The sequence below is a fragment of the Lissotriton helveticus genome, chromosome 3_1 (assembly GCF_964261635.1).
Source record: "Lissotriton helveticus chromosome 3_1, aLisHel1.1, whole genome shotgun sequence".
NCBI lineage: Eukaryota > Metazoa > Chordata > Amphibia > Caudata > Salamandridae > Lissotriton > Lissotriton helveticus.
In genome coordinates this window covers 1,019,003,418-1,019,023,536 of record NC_136061.1, presented here as the reverse complement: position 1 = coordinate 1,019,023,536, position 20,119 = coordinate 1,019,003,418, and the positions used below count along the sequence as shown (strand labels likewise).

At 47.4% G+C, this 20,119-nt stretch overlaps 1 protein-coding gene across 2 annotated transcripts in view; it reads right to left on the bottom strand.

The window, feature by feature from the left end:
* Nucleotides 1-20,119, bottom strand: part of ATF2 (activating transcription factor 2) — a 412,263-nt gene that overhangs the window by 184,406 nt on the left and 207,738 nt on the right. The gene's annotated exons all lie outside the window — the stretch shown is intronic.

Below are 20,119 nucleotides of genomic sequence, written 5' to 3'. Positions count from 1 at the left end.
AACAATTGATAGAAAGACACCCAGATTTCTCTGTACAGTAGTATTGTTTGATGTACTGTCTTCACAAATAGTACATTTATCCGGCAAACTAAGAGACAGGGATGTATACAAAATAATTGCCACTGAATCATATAGTACACCAGACAACCGAGGGCCAGATGTACTTAGAACTGGTCACAATTTTAACCCTGGGCGGAGCTGGACTACGTGGAGGTCCACGGAGTTCGAAACAAACTCCGTGGAACTCCGCTCTGCTCCACCACCCACCCATTAAGAATGAATAAAAAGTACATTTAAAGGTGAAAGAAAAAAGACTTACCTTGACTGCTGCGTCCCCAGGCTGCCGTCCTTTTCTTCCTCGCATCTCAGGTTAATCGGCGCATGTGCATTCCTTGCGAGAAATGTGACTTCGCATTCGCAGATCACCCTGAGACGCGAGGAAGAGGAGGATGGCAGCCGGGGACGCCGCAGTCAAGGTACATCTTTTTTCTTTTACCTTTAAATGTATTTTTTATTAATTCTTAATAGGGGGGGTGGAGGCAGGGGCTGGTCTACTCCGCTCCTCTGCAGAGTGTGCGGAGATTTGCCTACTCCGCGTTCTCCGCGGAACGTGGAGTAGGCAAATCTCCGCCCGCACCTACACGATTTGCGACCAGTATTTTTGTGACCAGTGTGATAATTTGTGAACTGACCTAGGTACTAATAGGTCGTTTGGCAAATTACTGATACCTTGTAGGTCACAATTCATGGATATTAATGAGGTAGGTTGCAAATTGAGACCCACTATGAATCACATCATCACAGGCATTGTGGCCAGATAAAGTCAGCAGACCACCATGTCTGTGATTGCTTTTATATGAAGCAAACGTGGGGTCGTGGCTGAGGAGGCCAAGATGGCAATTGCATTCTAGTAACACTTCCAGACCTACGCCGACATCCAACACCTTCATTCAGCCGAAGGCTGCTATTTCGCACCAAGTCCTCTCCAGTGTACACCCCGGCCTCTGACGGGTCCCTGAAGACTGAGACAGAGTAGGGGCAGCTCCAGGTGGCAAGAGAGGGAGCTAATGCAGTAGTAAAATGGTGATCACTCACTAAGAAAACAGAGGCCTTGTCTGCGCTGCCCCAGACCTTTGCTGCTTGTGCGGCTTCGGGCCATACCAAGGATATGACGTGGATCGATACACGCGCAAATGCACGCAGTGGACACATGAGGAACTGCCGGAAGTGCATCAGGCAGTGCTAAATTTGTGTTAGTGCTTTCTGGTGCTTAGCACCGGCACTTATTTCTTAGGGCCGGTCTATTGAAGTTTTCTCCAGGACACTGGTTGTGTTTGCCAATGCTTGATGGCAGTGTAGTTACACTGTTTTTATTATGGTCAGTTTTCTATTTCTAACATCCCACTATATTATCTCTGCCTCGGAACGGAAGCGTAAGTTAAGTTCAGTTAACTTGCAGTTGAACCGAAAGGTGAAGAGAAGTTATGCTGTTCGGAGACCGCATATTTGGGCACGCTTACTAGAAAGGGAGAGAAGAAACCATTGTTCTGTTTCATTGCTATGTTTTGGATGGTAGGAGAGGGGGAAGAGGCACAAAATGATTGAGGTGGGTGTGATTTTTGATCCCTACTTGCACTGCGAGTTCTTGTTTCAAAGGTGTGAACCGCCACTTTTGTTATGCAACACTTAAATGTAGTGCGTCATTAGTGAATGTAGAAAAATATTACAAGTGACGAAGTGTTATTTTCTCATAACAGATATTAGATGGCTACAGAGCATACCTTGGCTTCTTAATGTCTCCCACTTACTATTGTTAATACATTTAGCATATGGTAAGCCTAAAGCCACTGCTTTGTTTTCCATTTATGCGTAGGTGTCCACTGTGCGGTCTCTTGGTGACAGTGCAGTTCAGACCGACAGTCCCTGAAGTCGTTTACACTTGCTTGGTATGTGTGCTGTGCTGACAAAATTATGAATTAGTCGCCAGTGAGTTGAGTTGCACAGGCACCATGGTAATGAGGAGTAAGAGTTATATTTCTTTGCTGTGAAGTGATAGTTTAAAAGAAAATATATCAATTTTTGTACGATGTGCGAGGTTTTGGCCAATGAATAGGATTTTTTAATGTCAGTCATTGTGCAGTTGTCCTCACAGCTCCGAGCAATGTAACAAACTAAGGAAAATGGCGGGTTTCAGTTTGAATAATGTTAAACGTGTATATAAATTGAGGGGCATAAAAAAACAATAAAGTAAAATGCACAGTTTCACAGTAGCTCATAAATCTGCAAGGCTGTATGGAAATGAGGGGTACCGCTTCGACCTGTCCTAAAGGTGTGTGTGTGTGTGTGTGTGTGTGCACCGCGCAAACTAATTATCAGAGGTACGCGGACTCAAGTTGACCAATGAGTTAGAAACGTGTTTTTCGTTTCAGGTCTACTTCCCTTCTCGCTGTGGCCTTCCTTTGTGTGCATTTGTTTTTTGGCTTTTTTCTAGCCTCAGCCTCTGTGTGTGATCTTACTCTATGTGCTAAGTAAGTGTTAAAGTATAAGGCGCAGTGGTGAAGCGATAAATGAATGAGTTATTTAATTTTCTTTTGTGTGGCTTCCACCTTAAGCACTTATACCCACAGAATAGGCATTGCAAATGGGTTTTAGAAAGAATCCTCATAAGGGTTGGGAAGCCCACTACCACTACAGCCTCCTACCTCTATTTAGATTAATAGGTCATACTGACTTTCATTTGTAATATAGGTAAGCCCCTAGATATCCCAAAGAATATTTGATACATATTTCACACCGAATCAACAAGTAGTTCAATGAGTCTCTCAACTTGGATGAGGGCAACTAAACTGGCTAAAACAACATCTAGATCTCACTGGTTTATCAGAAATACTGATCTAAGACCTTGAGAGATAACATTAGCAAAATTCATTGTGAAAACAAGAAATGGTTAATGAAAAAACAAACAAAAAATTATCATAAAGAGGTTATAAGGGAATTTGCTTCTTTAATTCCCAATAATGGGGGGCATGGCCAAGATGGCGGCGAGGTAGGACGCATTGCTTCCAGCTCCTGCCCGCTGCCTGCCCAAATCAGCGCAAATAGGTCCCCACGGGGCCTGAAATAGCCCGAGGCGACCCTGGGACATCTCCCCGACTGCACCCTGTTTGAGTCTGTTCTGAGGTTCGGGCGAAGGAAGTGTCCACGGGTGACTGGCTGAGACCACAGTGTGACGGACTCAGCCTCCCCGCGACGGAGTGAAGCAGCGGCCTCAACAACGCAGTGGCCAGAGACCCGGCCACTGAGGCCAGCTGTCCTTATCCCAGCCGCACTGAGAGTAGCCCGGATGACCCGCGGGCCTTTCAGAGCCACGATTAACAACCTGTGGCCGACCCCCGGAAGGTGCTGACTCCGGCAACGAGAACTGGGCCGGACCTGCTTCCAGGGCTGCCGGCGGGCGCTCGCCCTCCGGGGGACGAGTTGGACATCTTCAGCCTTAGCCAGACGATCCTCGAGGTCCACGACTGGCATTCGCTGAGCCCGGCTGTGGGAGTTGCACCAAAGCTGAGGGAGCCCAACAGCACCATAGGCTGCGAAGATCCCCGGCCTAAATTTTGGGTAGCTTCCCAGACGAGGCTCTTTCCTGTTGCGCTGCCTGGATGGCCCGACCCCCAGGCCTGCATTGTGAGACTCTCTTCCCAGCACAGTGCCAACATCGGCCCGACTCCCTGAGACCACCCGCAGATCGTGGCCTACGTGGAACTGGGCCTGGCAGCTGTGGGTTGTGTTCCTGGCAGACTCCCCGTAAGAGCGCACCCCCAGCAGCGACGCTGAAGAAGGGCCCCCTTGGACTTAGTGAAGGCTGACTCTTTATGTTGGCAACCACTGGGCACGTGGCGTGCAGATTCCACGCACTTTGAGAGGGCCTGGAAGCGCGGGTCTGCCTGGACCGTGGAGACCTGTGACTTCCCTGCCTAGGGGCCTGGCCTGCTGACAGGTGCCCCGGCCCCCGTCTCCTATCACCACACCTCGGCCGCACTTCCCAGTGACGACCACGTACAGCGGCGGAGTACAGAGGGATCAGCGAGCTTGGTGGTGCGGTTCTGCCCCCATACGGAGACGCCTAACTTGCAGTGGACACGGAGGGCCCAGGCTGGTTCGCAGAAGAAAGACACAGGTCACACAGCACACCTAGTGCCCCTGCCGCACTGCTTGGCCGGCACTTCTCTGACTCGGCCGCGGCCCTCCTGACACCCCGACGCCACTCCATAACATGACTGGAGGTGACAGAAGAACATGACCACGTCCAGGACCAAAAAGGTGAAACCCTTGAAGGACATCTTCGGTCGTTCGCAATCCATCCCCAACATGGCTGCTGCGGCCCCTGAGGCCCCCGAGGTCGAGACCTCAAAACACTCTTCGACCTCCAGTGGCAAACCCATAACAAAAGCCTCTCTGGAGTCGCTATTCCTTACCCTTATAGAGGATATACAATCGGTGCAAACTGAATTGCGATCTGAGATCAAGGAGATACGCAGAGAGGTGGATGACGTCGGGGACCAGGTGGCCATCCTAGAGGAGAAGAGCGACGCCGCTGCGACCGAGCTGACCATGCTTCAGCAGGAGGTAATTAGGATATAAGATCAACACATGGACGTCCAAACACATCTGGAGGATCTGGAAATTCGGTCCCGCAGGCACAACATCCGGATACGTGGCGCAAAGACTTCCGAGGACACTAGAGATCTGTTTACATTTGCCAAGGGCCTCTTTCATCATATTCTAGGTGACTCCCACGAAGCTGAAATCATCCTGGACAGAGCACACAAAGTTGGTCCACCCCGTGCTCCCAATGCCCCTCCAGCAGACATCCTAGTGTGTATTCAGGATTTCAGGACCAAGGAAGCCATTCTCACTTAATAAAAATCTCTTCACCCCATCTCCTTCCAGGGACACAATCCCTGGTGCTATTCCAGGACTTAGCCCTGATCACGCTTCAATGTCGCCGGCAGTTTTGCCCTGTGACTGAGCATCTCCGACAGCAAGGGATACCGTACTCCTGGGGTCACCCCTTTCGACTCATCTTTCGCTACAATGGCAAACTCCACCAGCTTCACTCACTTATAGACTCTGCCGACTGCTGGGCCTCACTGTACCGATCGATGACGATGATGACCGTAGCACCGGGTCGGGGCCCGAGATATCCCCGTCGGGGCGGCAGAGCAGACGGAGGCGTCCACGGAAACCGCACAAATAGGAAATAGCCCGGAGTCAGCAAGCAACCCTTACTGCTGTATCGGAGGCCCTTACTGGAGAGGGCTCCAGTACCAAGTGAATGTCTCGGGGTCTCTGGACCTTCTGAATGCTTCCTCGCTGGGCCTGGGCGGGCGGGGTGGTAACCTTTCTCTTGGTCACACTATGGACCCCACTTTGTTGATTGACTGATCATCTCGGGATGACAGACTATTTTTTCTGACCTTAACTGTTCAAACTGTTCTCGTTTTGGTGTTGCTTTGGGGTTTTATTTTTGGAGGGTTTTGGTTTTATTTGGGATTGGATACCCTCGTCCACCACCCCCCCCCTCGCGTTGTGTGGACCGATTGACAGCAGGTCAAGATCCTTATCTTCCAGTACCTCACCCCTTGGCAAGCACCATAGCTTGTGACATGGCTTGCACTTCTTCCTAACCCTAGATTCCGCACTGATCTCTTAAAATCCTAACACTCAATGTACGGGGCCTGAATAACTCAATTAAGCGCAGAGTTGTCCTTCACTGCTTGGAACACTCCAAAGCTGACATTTGCCTCCTACAAGACACATCTTATCCCCAAAAATCACCATAGGATGAAATCCTGTGCTTTTCCCACGCAGATGTTTTCCCCTACTAAGTCAGTAGTGGTTGCCATCCTCGTTTCCCGCACTTCACAAGGTAGAGTTCTCCAGAAAGAGGCCGAGATTAGGGGTCGATTACTCACATATCAGTTTCTCGTGGCTGGGGTGCTCTTCATAGCAGGATCTGTATATGCCCCCAACGAGGGCCAAGACAAATTCTTTCATGATGCACTTACTGAGGCGACGGCTAATACAGAACGGCGCCTGCTACTGGATGGTGACCTGAACTTAGTATTTGACAACCTTAACGACCGTTCGTGCCAGCGAACAAGCTAGGCTGGCGCTCTTTCGCCAACAGGGCTGGCCTGTCTCCGGGACCTGGGGCTTATCAACCTCTGGCGCCACTTCCACCCCCACCTATACCCCGCCTATACCTTTTATTCAGGAGCCCATTAAAAATACGCTCTCCTTAGTTCCATCTCACTACAAGCGCTTGCAACTGACACAGAGATCCTCACAGCGTCCTTATCAGATCACTCCCCAGTCATTGCTTTCTTTCAGTTCCCGCCCACACGGCAACCACTGAGACACTGGCGCTTGTGCGATACATTACTTCACCAGGCCTCCACAGTTGACCAAATTAAGACCGCCATCACGAATTACCTAGCCCTCAATGCCAACCCATACACCTCTTTAGCGACACAATGGAGAGCTCTCAAGGCGGTCTTACAGGGGGAATTTATAGCCATCTCTACAGCCAGCAATCTAGTAGTCAGAAAAGGGCCGAGCTCACTCAGCGAGTTGCGGAACTGGAGCAGATGCACCAATGCACCGCCAGGGCCTGGCGCCAACTGTGCGAAGAGCGGAAACAACTCGCAGCACTAGACCCGGACAGGGCCGAATATGCGGCCCTACGCCTCCGCCGCTCCTACTACACGGGGGCGACAAGTGTGGACGCCTCTTAGCTCAGAAATTGTGTGAAGCCGGGCAGAGACAGGGCGCACAGACCATCCGCTCTTCTGGGGGCAAACTTACCACGGATGACGCAGCAATTGTTGAAGCCTTCCGAGACTTCTATGCGGAGCTTTACTTGAGCGACCCCCCTACACGCTCACAATAGCGCTGATTACTTAGCAGCATCACATGTGCCCGCTCTTAATCAAGCGACCACCTAGACAGGGACATAGGAACGGAAGTTATTGCAGCAATCTCCCGCCTTAAGTTAGGCAAATTGCCCGGACCGGATGGCTATTCAGCGGCTTTTTATAAAACCTTTTGCACCCAAGTGGTCCCTCTGTTGCAGGACCTATTTAACACTTTTGAACAAACTGGAGCCATCCCAGAGGAGATGCTGGAGGCATCAATTGTAGTTATCCCAAAACCCGGGAAAGATAAAACATATTGCAGCGCGTATAGGCCGATCTCCGTCCTGAATATAAACATTAAACTCTACACTAGCATACTCGCGACCCGTCTGGCGCCATATATGTCCCAATTGGTAGAACCGGACCAAGCGGGTTTTATTCCGCAACAGCAAACGAGCGATAACACTAAGAGAGTCTTACACCTGATTGAGAAAGCGTCTTGTACACAAGGGGAGTACATGCTGCTGGCCATAGACGCTGCTAATGCCTTCAATAGGGTACACTGGCCCTACTTAGAGCAGGTCTTGCAGAGATTCGGCTTCGGTGAGAAACTGGGCACGCGGATTCTCAACTGCTACCACTTACCCAAAGCAACAGTTCGGGTGAATAGGCAGAGGCAATAGGCAGGCGTGCCTTCTCTTCCCCCCTCCTACTCACACTCTATATGGAGCCGCTTGCACTACGGGTTCGACGTCACCCTCTTATTACGGGGATCAAGTTTGGAGGAGATGTGCACCCCATCAGCCTGTATGCAGATGATATCCTGCTCTCCCTCTCTAGCCCGGACTCTGTGCTGCGTGCCCTTTTTGTTGAACTACACTGCTTCGCACAGGCCTCCGATTTAAGATTAATATGGACAAGTCGACTGCTCTTAACATCTCTCTCTCCCCGCCCATGTTAGCTCACTTACAAGAAGAACACACTATACAATGGTCAACAAAGGGAATACAATTCGGTTGTACCATACAAGCCACAATTGACACCAACTATTCCAGACTTCGTGCACATATCCGCAAGGAACTGGGACAATGGAAGCACTATACCCTATCCTGGCTAGGCAGAATAGCGGCCACCAAGATGACCATACTCCCTCAGATTTTATATTTTTTCCAGACCCTTTCCCTTCCCCCCCGCCCCCTTCCTTCCCCCCCCCCCCGCAGCCTGGATTCAACGAACTCAATCAGATTTAGCACACTTTATCTGGCAGGGCCGTAAGCCCCGGTTTAAGCATGCAATCGCAATTCTACTGCCAGAGAGGGGAGGAGTAGGGATCCCTGACCTACAGCTCTACTTTTATGCCTCGCAGCTTCAGTATCTAGTGGAATGGCATCGCCTAGAATCGGAGAAGTACTGGTTATCCTCTTCCTCCGCAAGACACATAGGCCACCCAATCTCTATGCATCTTACATCACGAGCACGATTATGGAGGCCTGGGACCGCACTAACACCACCCATGCTCTGATATCATTTCCCTCCCCCCTTACGCCCCTACTCAATAATCCAGAATTCCAACCTGGCACGGATCCTAAGGCCTTTGCAGCCTGGCGTCCCATTTCATGTCGATCCCTAGGCCACCTCTTTGACCTAGAAGGAATCACTCCATTCCCACAACTCAAGACAGACTACGGCATCCCGGAATCGGAACGCCTGCCCTACTTACAGCTTAGGCACTGGGCATTTCAACCACACGTCAAACCTGGCGCCCAGCGCCTCCTGACCCCCTATGAGAAATGGCTCGTTACTCGTACCTCCGATAAAAAAATCATCTCCGACCTTTATAAACAGTTATTAACAAGCTCTACACTCACATATAACGCTGGTCGAATACGATGGGAGCGGGACCTGGGTCGGACGCTTAATTACAAGGATTGGGAAGGCATTTATCATAGGGCTCGACATTCAGCATACCACACAGGACTTACTGAAACACTGACTAAGGTAGCCACCTAGTGGTATTACACACCGGAGTGCTTTCATCGCTTTGATGCTCGATAGAGTGCCTTGTGTTGGAGGGGTTGCGGGGAAGTGGGCACTCTTGTGCATCTTTTGTGGGGTTGCGATCGCATACAACCATACTGTCCCAAGTACTTGATGATGATATAGACACCCACTTCGAAACACAACTCCCGCGATTTCCTGCATACATCCTCCTGCGCCTACCCAATCCTGTAACATATCCACTAAAGAATATTCTTGTACACTAGAGCTCCGCCGAGCTCCCAACACACTCCGAATGGCTACAGAGACTCTGTCTGGTACTGGGGATGGAAAAGTTAACCCTCGCATTAGCTGGCAAAGGGTCTGAGTTCTCAGAGTTGTGGCAACCCTTCCTGACCTTGCTTATAACTGAATTCCGTGAACTGACATGCCCCCGATACCTCAAACTTCTCCGCCTTGCCGACACACAAATCCCACAAGATGGCTCATCGCGTAATCCTAAGCGACCACGCTGACTCTCAATGTATTTATCCATTTTTCTCCCCTTTTTGTTTTTGTGGACGGGGGTGGGGAAGGGTGGCGGGTGGTAATGTTGGGTCTTAGTTGTTTGTTCTGTTTTTTCCCGCCCTTTCTTATTGTTTTCTCCCGCAGACCCGCTCCGCTCATATTACTTTGATAATGCTATTATTTGCAACATTTGTTGTCTTTATTGCATTGTCCCCAGGGAGCTGGGGTTCTTGTTCCTTCTCCTGTTTGAAAATTAATACAAGATTTAAACCTAAAAGAGATGGAGAATGTTAATTTCCAATAACGACAACCAACTACTTGCGGTCATGTTTTTTCCTAATTCCTTTTACGTCATTATGTTTATTTCCGAAAGCCTCAGGATTCAGCTTCTATATCAAGTAAAGGGAAGTTTTGAAGGACAGGATCTTGCACGTGAAGGAGAACTAGGGGATAGAGGGATTCCTTTTACATATGTAGCCTAGTGCACTCTGCCTGACTTTGCTTAATAGATTCATGTTTAAGAAAACAGAGCAAAGAATTATAGAGCAGCCACTTCAGAAAGACATTCTGAGAATTTTGGTATTTGCTAATCTTGTATGTGAACGGTAGAAATGCAGAGTACGTTTCGAAGCAGTGATCAATCCAAGGACAAGCCTATGTTGAGAAGATCCCATACTTCACTGCTTGATGAAGTTTACACTCATGAGCAGTTTTTTCTGTCAACTAGCGGGCCACTGAAAAGGCCAAAAAGAGGGCCCAGATGATCATTTTAACAGGTGAATAGCAAAGATGAGGTAAGTGGTTGCTGATAGGCTTTCACAAGCAGAGGACTGCTATAGTATTGTCGGTGTTAACATACAATCTCCTTTGGCAAGGATTTAAGGAAAGCACAGAAAGTTAAAAAATGGATTGAGATGCAGGAAGTTGTCTGCCTGAGACCAAAGGTGGTGAATATTTAGAATACTCTTGTTAGTCCCGCAGTTAAAACCCAAAAAGTATGCAGTAACACTGGTATCTGGATTCTGTGAACTGAACAAAACTCCTTCTGACTGCTTTTTCGACATGGTTACCAAAACAAGCTCCACTGAGTGGAGTCTGAAATAATGATCTCACTGGGGAGACATATGAATTGTGTTCCCAAAAAGGAATGGATCCATATGAATTGACAGAGCCATCATAGTAGAAAACTTTGGGAGATACAATATTGACATAAATTTGCAGGTCTTGAAGTAGCTAGCGTAGCACTGACTTCTCATCAATCTGATTGTTTCAAAGGGGGAGGAAAAGGCTTTCTGGTGGATGAATCAGACAGAACCCTTGAAATATCTACTCTGAGACACACAGGCGGTGGTTCGGCCTGGTTTATTTACAAGCCTCATTAGTAAAGAATACTAACCTATATATACATAGACATACATAGACATATATATATATATATATATATATATACACACACACACACACACACATATACACACACACACACACACATATATATACATATATATATATATATATATATATATATATACACACACACACAAGAGAATTGGTGGAAGTTTGCTTGCATTCAAGGCAGCCTCGGCCTGGAATTCGCTTTCTCTGGACCTTCGCAGTATCCGGGACCCTAAGCTCTTCAGAAAAAGACTGAAAACCTTTCTTTTCATCTAACGTCCACTCATTTCCTCCCCCACTTGGCTCACGCCGGGACACTCTTTGAGTAGCTGTGTGTGCTACAAATGTCAATAACATAACATATATATTCCTTAAAAAGGTCAGTTGGAAGGACATTATTACTATTTTCACTCAAGAAACAGTTTGACCGTATTTTTTCTCAAAATAACTTTCTTATTCACCCTCTACCTAGATCACCTAATTGCCTGCATGCGAGATACAGTGGCTTTACAAACGCTATCCTCTTTAACATCCTTTTATAAACCTCCCTGTTCTTTGTCCAAGAACTCTATACAGCCCTTTGTATACATAACCCAAAGACTAAGTGCAGGACCTGGCCTTGGCTCAGGTCGCTGCACTCATATGGATGGAACCCACAGTGCATGACTAAAGTCCACTTGCAGAACCTGGCCTGATGGCAAGACCTGTGTCCACTTGCATGTTTCTGTAGTTACTTGTGCAGTTGCCATATTGGCTCTTGTCCTTGTAGAACTGCTTTCTGGGCTTTGAGGATCCACACTGGACCCAAACATCAACCTGTAGTTGGCAGCATGTAAGATGTTCCACCACACCCGGCCATAAAGGTACAACAGGAATTATGGTGCAGCATTTGATTTTTGATCTTTGAGTTGGCCCCCAACTCGGGCCAGTACCAGTACCTCTGAATACTCTTTCTATTGCTCCATATCCAGGTGTTGGTTATGTGGAAATTAAGGGGAGGAAGATGAAGGAGCGAGATGCACGCGGGGAGGGAAAAACCAGCACCTTCTTCATTATTTCACTCTTCCCACGTTTGAATTACGTCGATTATTTCTATATCCACAAATGCATCTATGCATTCACCTTTGATTTAGCATGCCTACATCCTACCTGCCTCACTTTTCTCAGCGGTTATACAGCTATGAGTTACTTTGGCACACTGGCATTGGAAAAGCACATTAATTCATATTGATTGCATGCCCCCTCATTACTCTACAATATCATGCATTGTAAATATTTGAATCGTACTGATATTCTGCTCTTCTAGAAAATCGTTCTCATTTTTGCAAATTCTGAGCAAGTGTTGAAGTGCTGGACTAGAACTAGGGGAGATCAGTAATGGGTTTGCAAAGAATCTAGGCGTGGGGCATGTTTCTCCCCAACCCCCCCTGCAGTCCAAGTTGTCTGACTCATTTCATTTCAAAATACTTTATTCGGTTTACTTGTGCAAAACCATAAAAGTTCATAAAACAGAATACATTACAAGCTTTCAGATAAAATACATAATACAAGGTACACCAGTTAAAATACGAATTTTCCATAGCATTAGGCTCCAACTATTGAACATTAAGGATAGCATCAGTCTGTGGGTTACTAATTCAGTTCTAGGTGTCCAAACATTTTCTGTACTTCATTGAGCTTTTTAAAAAACCGGCCACATGAGGTATACAATCAGGTTTTAACAGTTGTAAATAAAATAATGCAGGACGAACTTGTACAAAAGTCAACCTTTTTAAAATAGGTTTAAGATAAAAAGCCCTTGGGAATTCATAGTGTTTACAAAAAAATATGAAGTGCAGCAAATCCTGTGGAGACAAATTGTCGCAGCCACAGGGTGCTAACACTTTCCCTTTATGACACTCCCTTGGGACTGCTAATAAGAAATTAAACAAATTAAACCTAAACCTGATTAATAAAAAATGCTCATATGCTGGTAGTGGCCAAAGTAGGTATGGTTCCTCATCAGACGAGGTTTTGAGCATCAAATGTAGACGCACGTTGGGCTTCAACAGATCCTTTTCCTCCCTTTCCATTGTTTTACGTGTGATAAAGGACTGTTTAATATACGCTATGTCTTTACTAGTGATTCCTGCTGGTTTTAAAAACAAGTCCAAGCGTCCCTCCTTACTAATGCTAGTTTTAAGATATTTCCTCCAAGGGATTTTGGTTATACAATCTAGGCTTAAGATCTCTTTTAGGAGACTGTGTGTAAGACCAAGGTGTTTATTAAGCCAACATTGTAGCCAAAAAGTAAGGGGTCGTAGGGACAGGACATCACTAATAAAAGGCGTGCCAATCTCTTCATGCACAGACATGTTCGGGGTCCCCTGGGGTACACATAAGAGCTGCTTTAGGAATTTATTTTCGACCACCTGGAGACCCTCTAGGTCGCAGTATCCCCGTAGATCACTCCCGTAACTAGCTATCGAGATACTCTTTGCACGGTAGACCTTCAACATGGCCGCCACTGGTCTGTTACCAATTTTCTCGGCAAAACCAAAGAGCGCTGCATTAGCCCTAATAACTTCTCCCCTTTTCTTATTCAAGAGTGTGGCCCAGTTTAACTGATGATCTAGGAGAACACCCAGGTAGGAGAAAGAAGTACATGTAGGCACCTTAATACCGTCAACCTTAAAGGAGTACTGTTTTTTTACTCCTTGCCCCACCTGCATCACGTAGGATTTTGTATTATTTATGGACAGGTCTCGCCTAGCCATAAACCCGTGAAAGGCATCGAGTAGGGTTTGTAGCCCTTTCGGGGTGCGGGCTAGAAGGACAGCATCGTCCGCGTACAGCAGGACGGGCAATCCCCGTCGTCCCACATAGGGATAGTCAGCCCCTGTCTCAACCAATAGTTCTTCAAGGTCATTTATATAAAGGTTAAAAAGGAAGGGGGCCAGTATGCACCCCTGCCTGACCCCCCGGTTGGTACTAAAACTTCTTGTTACCTTGAGGTCTAAGGTGTATCTAACATTTGCCTTTGTGTCTCTATGTTGATCTTTTAGGAAGTTCACCAGGAGTTGCTCTACCCCCATGGCCTCCATGGACTGCCACAACTTTCCCCGGTTGACGCCGTCAAAAACCGAGGAAAGGTCCATGAAGGCCATGTAGATGGTCCCCGGGCGTGAAAGGGTGTACTTACCCAAGATCAGTTAAAGAAAGATTTAGGCATTGGGCCATGGTTGAGTGCCCTGTGCGGAACCCGTATTGAATATCGGAAATAATCTCTTTCTCCTCCGCCCATGTAGTCAGCCTCTTTAATATAACAGCCCCTAGGACTCTAACAATTGAATCAATCAGGGAGATGGGCCTATAATTTATAGCACAGTTTCGGTCTCCCTTCTTGAATACAGGTACTATTGTAGATACTCCCCAGGAGGTTGGGCAACCCTTTTTCACTGCAGCATTTCCCACCGCTGCCAGAATGGGAGCGCAAAATAGAGGGTTGTCTGACTCAAAATAAGATGCTCTGCACTTAAGTGTTTGGGTAAATTCAAAGTCTGGGAGATGCTTAAAGTCGAGGGGTAGAGCCTGGGGGGCTGGTCATGTGGAAGGAGCGGATGTCTCGCATTTTGCTAAAGAGAGCAGCAAGTAGTAAGAGCAATAGGGGACTTTGACGAATCTGTCAGAAAATAAGTTGTGGACAATGTCCTAGGGAGGTGTAAGAAATGTTAAACCCAAAGGGGCCTTACGCGTAATGCTGCAAATGACTAAGTGGTAGGCTGCTTTTTTGTGTTTGCCATGCCAAGTGTTTATGGCTCTGAAATGCAGGATACAAAACCAAAAGAGGAAAGCATGGCAATCACCCAGATGGCAAAATCAGGCTGTTGCCGCAGAGGGTCACCGCGAGATCTAATATAAAACCTATTACCCAGTTCCCTGCCTATCAGCCCACATATCAGTCTACCACACGGCAACTCAATCAACCAACCGATCCACACTGCCCAGATCGTACAACCCGCCCAGCAGTCATCACTGAAGTCACATATATTCAAATTGAAGAGTCAGCTTACGAAAATCCCCCCAAAAATTTGCAAGATGTTTACAAGAAGCCTGGAGACTGAAGCCACAACCAACTTTCAACATATAGAAGGGCCTTTTCAAGAAGTTTGCAGCGGAGGCACGGGATACATCAACAGTAATAAGAAACTTCTTCAAAACACACAGGCTGGAAATACTGCACAAGAAGCAATACTGGTACCTCAATCGGAATGAGTGGGTCATGCTTTAGATAAAATACCTTCCCCAAAAGTGGACACATGCAATTAATTCTACTGAGAAGAGTGAGGAGGCCGGCAGCAGGGGGCGGAGGTTGCGACAGATATAAAAAGCATTTGCAATGCACTAGGTCTCGCATTACTGAAAGTATGAGCTATTGACATTGCATTATTATTTGCAACGTCTATAGCTCATACTTTCAGTAATGTGAGACCTAGTGCATTGTAAATGTTTGCATAGTGAGTCAGAAACCAGCATTGTATCTCTCAGAGCAGAACCGCAAGCTGCTCCGAGAGGTCCCTAGTGAGCAAGGCACCAGCACTGCATGTCTCGGTGCAGTACCGCAAGCTGCACCTAGAGGTCACTAGTGAGCAAGGCACCAGCACTGCATGTCTCGGTGCAGTACCGCAAGCTGCACCTAGAGGTCACTAGTGAGCAAGGCACCAGCACTGCATGTCTAGATGCAGTACCGCAAACTGTTCCTATTTATTTATTTATTTAAGCTTGTATCGCGCACAGCTACCCACAGTGGGTTTCCCGGCGCAAATTCCTAGAGGTCCCTAATGAGCAAGGCACCAGCACTGCATGTCTACAAAGTTGGAGCTATTGGCATTATAAATGGCAATGTTTTTTACATAGCTATGTTGCAGGGTATAGTACCATATGTGGCCAAAAGGCGACCTCTTTTGGTCACATATGGTACTGCACCCTGCAGAAGATATGGTCAATCCACCCTACCGATAATGCATTGCATGCAAGACAGTACTACAAGTACATTTAAAATGTTCATATATGCAATTAATAGTTTTGAAATGTGACAAAAGAATTATTACATTAATTTCGGATTAGGTTGTACTCTGTGTAGAGCTGATGAAGGGAAATGTATAGACGGTCTCATATAAATGTGAGCAGTTCTAGTGAGTGAAGTAAACACTGCCACCCATGCTTAGGACCAAGCGTGCGTCCTACCTGAAGCCATTTAAGAAAATAGTGCTGTAATGAAAACCTAAGGAGTAACAACACATGTAACAGGGGGTGTCCTCAAGGGAGGTTACAAGAAGAGAAAAGGCGGAACTAAGGAGGGACTACAAAGCCTTTTGACCAATGAAAAGCCACAATTTACAAATGACAGGGACAGGAGCCAATTAGAAAGATGGGTAGAAAAGTGGGCACAGCTTTATGCCCATTTCGTGAATACAGCGTGTCTCGAAGAGACAGCGCAAGCGCAGCCTAGGCGAGACCTAAAAACCAGGGCCCAGACAGGCATTTAAAAGTCCAATCAGGCACAGTAGGAGCTCCTTAAGATACAACAGACCCAAGTCCATCCATTGCCGAACCCATTGCAGAATAATCTGTTTATCATTGCAGACTGCCAGGTCCTAGCTGGAATAGAAATACCCATGCCTAGGAGGACCCTTCCACCGAAGGGAGAACAAAGTTTGGAAATCTCCTGTGGGAAAAGAAAAGCAAAACAAACGGAAGAGAAAGAGACAGCTGGGACTTGATAGGGACAAGTTGGTGGCGGCCATTGGAGTCCGGCCGTACGCGGCCCTTCTTTCACCGACCAGGTGCGATTACGAAGAGTGTAGCCTGCAGCATTCGATCTCCCCTCTCGCTGTGAGAGCATGACATGGCCGGACTGCCCTCACCGTAAACCTAATTCGTGTTGTTCACTTTGGCTGAGGGACTGACTGAAGCTGCTGCTCAGCACCGCTTAGCTGTTCGGGGAGAAACTCACCGTAGTTATGGCATTCCACGTCTGGCAAACAGCGGCAACAACAATGGCGCCAAAAATCGATGGAGCCACTAAAGCCTGAGGCGGGATTGCATCTGGAGGCAGCGTGGGCCGTGGAAGGCTCAGCAGATGAAGCCCTGCAGCAGGAACCCGAGCATCAATAAGGAGATGGAGAGCGCAAGGACGGGCCTGAGCATATGGATGCCCCCGGAGCAGTGGCAAGCATTTTTAGGAAAAGTGTTCTGGTATCAGGTGGTGCAATGACAGTGCTGCAGAAGGAGATGTCTACCGAACAGAAGGTACACATAGCAGCTCGCCCCCTGTAAGTCTGAATGTTGGCACAGACCTGTAAAGGCGACATGAGGACTTGGCAGAACAATCCGCTCAGAGCCTCCATATGGATGAGGAGCTGCAAGGCATGAAGGCCGCCCTGGACGCCGAGACTTCACGGCTTTACCTTAGTAAGGCCAGTCGGAACGCTCCCTTCCCCACCAGCGAAGGGCTCTCCAACATCGAGCAGTACTGTGATATAGGGGACGAGGGGCATTAGGGAGGGAAACAGAGGGACAGGAAATTATAAACCAATCTACAGTTAAAGCAGGTCTCTCCAGTAAGCATGTATCTTGGGTGGAAGGGTGTTGGTGGCCTGAGAGGTAAAGTTGGGTATTCTCAGAAACCCAGAGGTATTAAGGGCCCAAATAAAAGGATGAATGAAAAACAAGGGCATCCTCAATGGGATAAAACTGTAGAAACTGAGTCAATGGAGTATTTTTTCTCCTTATCAGAGCAATCAAACGGGTCAGGGGTGACACAGACTCGCTTGAAGATGATCCTAAAAGGGGGTGAGGGGGAAGTCAAAAGAGTGTTTCACAGGCACTGTAAGTGAAGAAAGTGATGTGAATGACACGTCTCCTATAAACTCAGGAAATGAAGGCTCTTGGCTACAGTCAAGAAAAATCTCTCAAGAGAAGCTTGAGATAAGGCCAATGTCGAGGCTGGTCTCAAATGGGACTATTCTGCCAAGCCCTGGTTAGAAGGAAGTTTAATGACATCTCAGGACGGAGCAGTAGATTAAGTCACGCTTCATGTCATTTATCAGGGGATTATGTTTTCATAGGAAAGAGACATGGGCAGATAGCCGCCGGGGTCAGCAAGCCAACAGAAAACTGCATGGCGCCATTCGGAAAATGTCAAAGACATGCTTGGAGTTTTCAGAAAGAATGGGCACATAGGAGGGAAGGGCAGCTGATTTAGAGACAGAGGTTAGGGTCAATAATAAGTCAATGGCGGCACAAGTCACAATTAATGGACACTCATTGGAAGCTGGGGTACCCAACAATCTCAGGGTTTTGGGCACTACAGAAGACTCAATCAATCAATCAATCATGCCATTTGTATAGCGCACTACTCACCCGGGAGGGTCTCAAGGCGCTTGGGGGGAGGGGTATGCTACTGCTCGAACAGCCAGGTCTGGAGTTGTTTCCTGAAGGCGAGATGGTCCTGGGTCAGCTGAAGGTGGATGGGGAGGGAGTTCCAAGTCTTGGCAGCCAGGTAAGAGAAGGATCTTCCTCCGGCGGTGGCTCTTCGGATGCGTGGTACGGCTGCGAGGGCGAGGCTGGTGGACCGTAGCTGGCGGGTGGGAGTGTAGAAGGTCAGGCGGTCGTTGAGGTACTTGGGGCCCAGGTCGTGGAGAGACTTGTGTGCGTGGGTGAGGAGCCGGAACTTGTAAGGCAGCGACATAATACCATACACAATTCGACTATTAAAGGATGGCTTCCCCCAGGTGGCAGGGTGGAATTGGGAGGCAGAAAGCCCAAAGGTTTCCATTCATACAAAACCAACCTACATGAGACGCTGGGAGACCTCGGGCCATCCTGATCTTTTTTGGACCTATCACCCGAGGCAGGTTGTAATTCATAAGGCACAACCAGACACTAGACGTACTGCTGGCGGGTGTACTTTCTTTGTGAGGCCGGACTCCTGCCACGTCACAGTAGAAAGGCGATGGAGACTGCGGCAGATGATTAAACCCCTTCACAATAAAGGGGTGCAAGCATCTGTGTTAAATCCAGCCAGATTGAAAGTAGTCAAACAGGACAAAACATCTATCATTCATTCAGAAATGGAGGCTACGGAATTTCTAGGTAATAGATCTTGAAAATATTGCCTTTATATCTTCAAGTTTTCTAGATAGTCTAGCGAGTGGTGCACAAATTGTTTTCACGGACAACTTCAATAATGCGGACTTTGATTTAAACTTGATCAGAGTAAGATGAAGGGGACACACCATCAATAGACCATGGTTGGCCTAATTACTTAACATTGGTGATTGAGGCGGATTGGGTGGGTTAGGGAGGGGAAGAGGGCAGATGGGGATAGGGGAAAGGACTCAGAGGGGGCAGGGGCAAGATGAGTTAGAAATGGGAGCTTAAGAATTTGTTACAGCAGGCAGAGTTGTAAGTGCATAGCTGATTACTTGTGTTTCTCTGATGCGGTGGGCCTATACCATGTAATTGCAATGGTGCTTATAACTGCAGGAATATTTAGAATATAGGATGGCTGATAACAGGTTATATATTTGTTCTATCAATATCTGTGGGCTAAGTGATCGAGTTAAATGGGGTAGAGTGGCATTAGGTCTTAGGTCAATTTGGTGTGATATCATCTGAATTCAGGAGACCCGTGTTGCTTTGGAAAAAGAGTAATGTTCTTGGGGAACTAGGGTACATACTCCTTGGGTGCACCACTCAAGGTGCGTCTAATACGGCGGTGGTAATATCAGCTAGCAAGAAGAGCTGTTTGATAACTCGTAAGCTTTGAGATAAGTTTGGCAGATGGGTCATCATAGAGTGCCTGATGGGGAGCGTAAAATTCACACTCAGGTCAGTCTGTGGGTCCAACAGGATAATGGACTATCTGGAGATAAAGCTTTCATATTAGCCAACACCCCATATCATGCGTGGTGACCTTAACATTCATTTAGATGTAAGTGGTGGCTCGGGCGACATCAGCAGTTTATCGTCAGAAAGCCATTGGTGCATGGAGCATCTCATCCGCTTATAGAAGACCATGGACTGATAGACGTCCGGGACAATGTAAAAACGCCAGACCCCAGGTACACGTTCTTCTCTTCCCCCCTACCCATCACCTAGATTACTTTCTGGTATCAGCAGCCTTTGAAGGCCAAGTGGGGATAGAGAGATATCCAAGGGTACTATCTGACCCTAACCCACTGGTCTTGGGGAATTCTGTAGAGGGTCTATCTAAATTAAGTCCGATCTGGACATTTGATAGAAGGTTATGTCTTGAAGCA